Below are 5,000 nucleotides of genomic sequence, written 5' to 3' on the forward strand. Positions count from 1 at the left end.
AGGTATGGAAATGGAACACGCTCACACATTGGCAAAAGCAACAGACACCTAGCTCTTCCCACACACCTTGAATGTGTATAAATAGATGTGTTGATTTCCTGTACGTTTCACGTGGAGCTCTCCTCTCAGGCTGTTTATTTACACGCAGATGACTCATCAGGGCCCTTGTCTATAGAAACTAGACGATCATTTGACAGATGGATTCAAGATTCTACCCAACAAAAGACCACAATTACTCAGCGTAGATCCACGCTGAGACCCACCCCTTTGTTTTTGTTCTCAATCGTCAATGTTTCCCTGACTTGCTGGTTGAGATCCTTCACAGATGTTTTCGTAGTGACTGAGGTGATGCTACACGAAACACGGAGGGAAAGGCATGCTCTGAAATAGACAAATGAAGAAGCTTTAATCAGGAGAGGCGGCATACTTGGACACAGAGAGATAGATGCACTGGTGTGGTTCTGCATCTTGACGGGTGGACAGAGGGACATGTTTGTGTGGCAATCTGTAATACAAGCCTGGGTGTTTTATGGAGAAGTCCACGGTTTATATCCTCTGGCCATAAGTGTGTGACAGAGGAAAATATATATATATAAATATAAATTAAATAAATTATAATAATAATAATAATAATAATAATAATAATAATAATAATAATAACAATAGCTTTGAATGGGGAAAATGCATACATTTAAACTATATTTCCATAATTAATATTTATATTAGCCAGTTAAAGTAGCTTATGTAGACCTTTCTGGGTTTGCCTCAATTAAATCGTCAATTACCTGAAACATGCAATAATTTTGCCTCCTCGTTTGGTTTTCATTTGTATTTAGTTTTTAGTTATTAGTAGCATTACATAATAATTATTTTCCTTCTATCATTTTCTACGTGCTCCACATCACTCTATACACACACACACACACACACACACACACACACACACACACACACACACACACACACACACACACACACACACACACACACACACACACACACACACACACACACACACACACACACACAAACACACACCTTACTGTCAATCCTCGTGGTAGAATATGTGTGTGTGTGTGTGTGTGTGTGTGTGTGTGTGTGTGTGTGTGTGTGTGTGTGTGTGTGTGTGTGTGTGTGTGTGTGTGTGTGTGTGTGTGTGTGTGTGTGTGTGTGTGTGTGTGTGTGTGTTTGTGTGATGGTAATTGTAATGTGTGCTGAGGAATTGTTTGTTGCCTAATCCCTTGTTTGTTGCCACAATTCCCGTCTCACTGAGGCAGACTTTTCCTCGCTGTTGGAGAGAGAGAGCTGGCTGTTTCTACACCACATGGTTAAAAAGATGCACTTTTCCTGGGGTGGACTTGGGGAAGTCGTTACAAACTGTGTTCCTGCGTAGATCAAGTGTGCTGTTGATTCTGCAGCGGCGGATGGATATCTTGTCCCCCACGCTGTAGTTGAGGAACGTGCTTTAGTTCAGTGAACTGTACAATACACTCCCAGCTGCATGTGGCAGAGCACAGGCTCCAGAGCCCAGGCTACAGAGCACAGAATACAGAGCACAGGCTCCAGCCCCCGTCCTGCAGCGGCCCTGTGGTGCCAAACCAACCTCTACATGGTTAGAGCTCATCTCAGCCGCTGGCCTCATTCACATTTCTCTAAATGAGTGATGATGCTGATGTTGATGATGATGATGTTGATGATGGTGATGGTGATGGTGACGATGACGATGACGATGATGACGATGACAATGGTGATGATTTTAATAGACATTCAAATGACCAATAATAAACAATATAAACATTAATAATAATATTTATAATAATCATAATCATATTATTATTAATAATAATAATAATAATATTGTGTTATTATTAATAATAATACTATTATTATTATTACTAATATTATTATTTATTACTACTATCTAACCAATAAAAAGTCGTGTTATACGACTTCACTGATTGCTGCTCCGGATAGTGCCTGTGTTTAGATGTTGGGAAGTGTAAAACATGTGGATCTTGAAGACGCGTCGTGAATACAAATTGGTTGCATCCAGCAGATTGGAGAGGAGCGACGCAGAGAGGGTGGGCTGTGTCCAAGTCCTCCAAACGGGTAAAGCAGCCCGATTGTTTTCGCCACTCCTGTCTCTCCTCCGCTCCTTCATTCTCCTCTCAATTCTGCTGTATGTTCAGCAGCCTCGCCCTCCACCAATCACGACCTCTCCTCGCCGAGCTCCGTTCATTAAGCCCCGCCTTCACTCTCCATCAACCAATCACGTTCTCTCTTTGCCGTGCTCTGTTCCATAAACCCCGCCTTTACTCTCCATCAGCCAGCGAGCTGTTTGAAGAGAGAGGGAGGGGTATAGAGAGGGAGGGCCGAGCACGGAGCCGAGCGAGAGAGGGAGAGGAGTGAGGGAGGGAGAGAAGTGAGGGAGTGTGTATGAGAAGCACTGGTAGCTCCCCGATCATTTCAGCAGCAACAGCCGTACAGCGCAGTGTGTGTGTGAGTGTGTGTGTGTGTGTGTGAGAGAACACTATCTGATAAAGAGACGCAGACACCGGCAAACAAGAGACGCACGTCGAGCCACCCAGTGCTGTTTGCGACGCGTTTTTTTTATCCAAGCCAGAAAAAGAAAAGACGAAAGGACCTTCCACCTTGGGGTCCAGATTCTCTCTCTCATCACCGCCCGTGCGCTGAGGCGGACGCTGGAACCACAGACCACAAACCAGAGCGGGAAGTGAGGAGGACGGGAGACGGCTCCTTCCGTGCCGCGCGCAGGAAAAGGAATTGAAGAGAAGAGCGCAAACTGAAGACGAGCCGTGTATTGTCCGTCCAGATACAGAGTCGCAGGGGCCGCAGCGGTCCGGAGGAAAAAGAGAAAGGAAAGAGGCGGACATAGGTGCTTTTCCATTTCTCCATGCTCGGCGACGGAGTTTCCATGCTCCCGTGAACGGATCCTTTATCCTTTTTTTTTTGGGTACATTAACCCCTTTAAGCCGGGCGAAACTGGAGTACTCACATAGACAAGGTAAATTCTTGTCCCGTTTGATTAACTTTTCTTCTCAGAGAGCCTCCTGAGCTTTGTCTTCTGAGGGTCGCGCGCAGAGCGAGTCTCTCACTGGCTGCGGACGCCGTGCGTAGTGCGCGTGTCCACATGCCTTGGCAGACACCTTTGGCCCTGTCAAAGGCTCCTTATTGTGTTCATTAATGGACCAGCGTTTAACTCTTTGACTAAGACGACACAGTCTGTGTGTGTTTGTGTGCGTGTACATGTGTTTGTGTGTGTGTGTGTGTGTGTGTATGTGTGTGTGTGTGTGTGTGTGTGTGTGTGTGTGTGTGTGTGTGTGTGTGTGTGTGTGTGTGTGTGTGTGTGTGTGTGTGTGTGTGTGTGTGCGTGTGCACGCGCGCGAACGAATGCTTGTGTGTTCATGTGCGTGAGATTGTGGGACAGGGAGAGAAAAGGGGATTCTATGAGTGCGGCTGCGGCTGCTTGTGTGTGTGTGTGTGTGTGTGTGTGTGTGTGTGTGTGTGTGTGTGTGTGTGTGTGTGTGTGTGTGTGTGTGTGTGTGTGTGTGTGTGTGTGTGTGTGTGTGTGTGTGTGTGTGTGTGTGCTGAATGTTAAAATAGTCACAGACTGTGGGCTCATAGTTTGATTTGGCAAGAAAAGGCTGGAGAGAGGCAGAGAGGGAAAAAGGCTTCTTGCTCAGATGTTCTGAATTAGAATGAAATGGCCTGAGCCTCTTGCTTTGACTTTTCTTTTCCAATATTCTGTCATTTTCCTCTTCAGCTTGTCTGCTCCTCTTCCACTCTCTCTTGTTTGGCATTTTAATGTTTCCTTTTTTTACTCTAATTTCTCTTTTCATTTTTCTCACCTTTCCCTTTATCCACACACACTCCCACAGATACACACACACACACACACACACACACACACACACACACACACACACACACACACACACACACACACACACACACACACACACACACACACACACACACACATACACACACACACACTTGCTCACTTTCACACACACAAACACACACACACACACACACACACACACACACACACACACACACACACACACACACACACACACACACACACACACACACACACAACACTCACACACAAACACACACACACACACACACACACACACACACACACACACACACACACACACACTCCAACACACACAAATTCATCCTTACACACAGACTCACACCCACACACACACACATAAATGCATGCTCACACACACACACACACACACACACACACAGACAAACACACACACACACACACACACACACACACACACACATACACACACACAAACACACACACACACACACACACACACACACACACACACACACACACACACACATACACACACACACACACACACACACAAACACACACATACTTCCCCATCTCTCAATGCCTCTGTCTTCATTCCCTCCGAGTTTGGACCCTGGTCACACTTTCCAACCATTGAATGGCCTCCAAGACTTCTTGCTCAGCGAGCCAACGAGGCTGTAAAGCTCTTTTCTTTTTTATCCTCAGAAAGCACGGCCGGTCAATAAGTCAACCAGCCTATATATATATTTTTCAACTTGTCAGTGAGTGAGTCAGAAACATAGAGTTAGTCAACAACGCTACCAATGAATGGATCCACTCCATCGTCCAGTCAGTCATTTGCACAGCAGAGCACGCAGTAGTTCAAGTCCCTCGACTGGCTGCCGTTGAGTCCATCACCGTATTTAATAGCTGATTGTCCCACTCTCATGTGGAAAGGGCAAAGAAGCACGAACACGCACACAACCATGCACGTACACACACATACCCAGATGCATCCCCCCCCCCACACACACACACACATGAACGCACGCACACACACACACACACGGTGCACGTGTGTGCGTTCATGTGTGTTTCCCCTTTCCCCCCCCCCGCACGCACACATACCCACACCCACCAACCCAATCAC

At 46.2% G+C, this 5,000-nt stretch overlaps 1 protein-coding gene across 6 annotated transcripts in view; it reads left to right on the top strand.

Moving 5' to 3' along the window:
• The window catches only part of tenm3 (teneurin transmembrane protein 3), a 182,399-nt gene that overhangs the window by 37,331 nt on the left and 140,068 nt on the right, over positions 1–5,000 (top strand). For 2 of the 6 annotated variants that reach the window (XM_060046777.1, XM_060046778.1), the window contains exon 1: positions 2,390–3,025. The exons of the other annotated variants lie outside the window; for them this stretch is intronic. The gene's annotated coding sequence lies outside the window, so the exon portion shown is untranslated. Of the gene's footprint in view, positions 1–2,389; positions 3,026–5,000 lie in introns of those variants that run through there. 6 annotated transcript variants of the gene reach the window in all.

The sequence above is a fragment of the Gadus macrocephalus genome, chromosome 3, assembly GCF_031168955.1.
Source record: "Gadus macrocephalus chromosome 3, ASM3116895v1".
Lineage (NCBI taxonomy): Eukaryota > Metazoa > Chordata > Actinopteri > Gadiformes > Gadidae > Gadus > Gadus macrocephalus.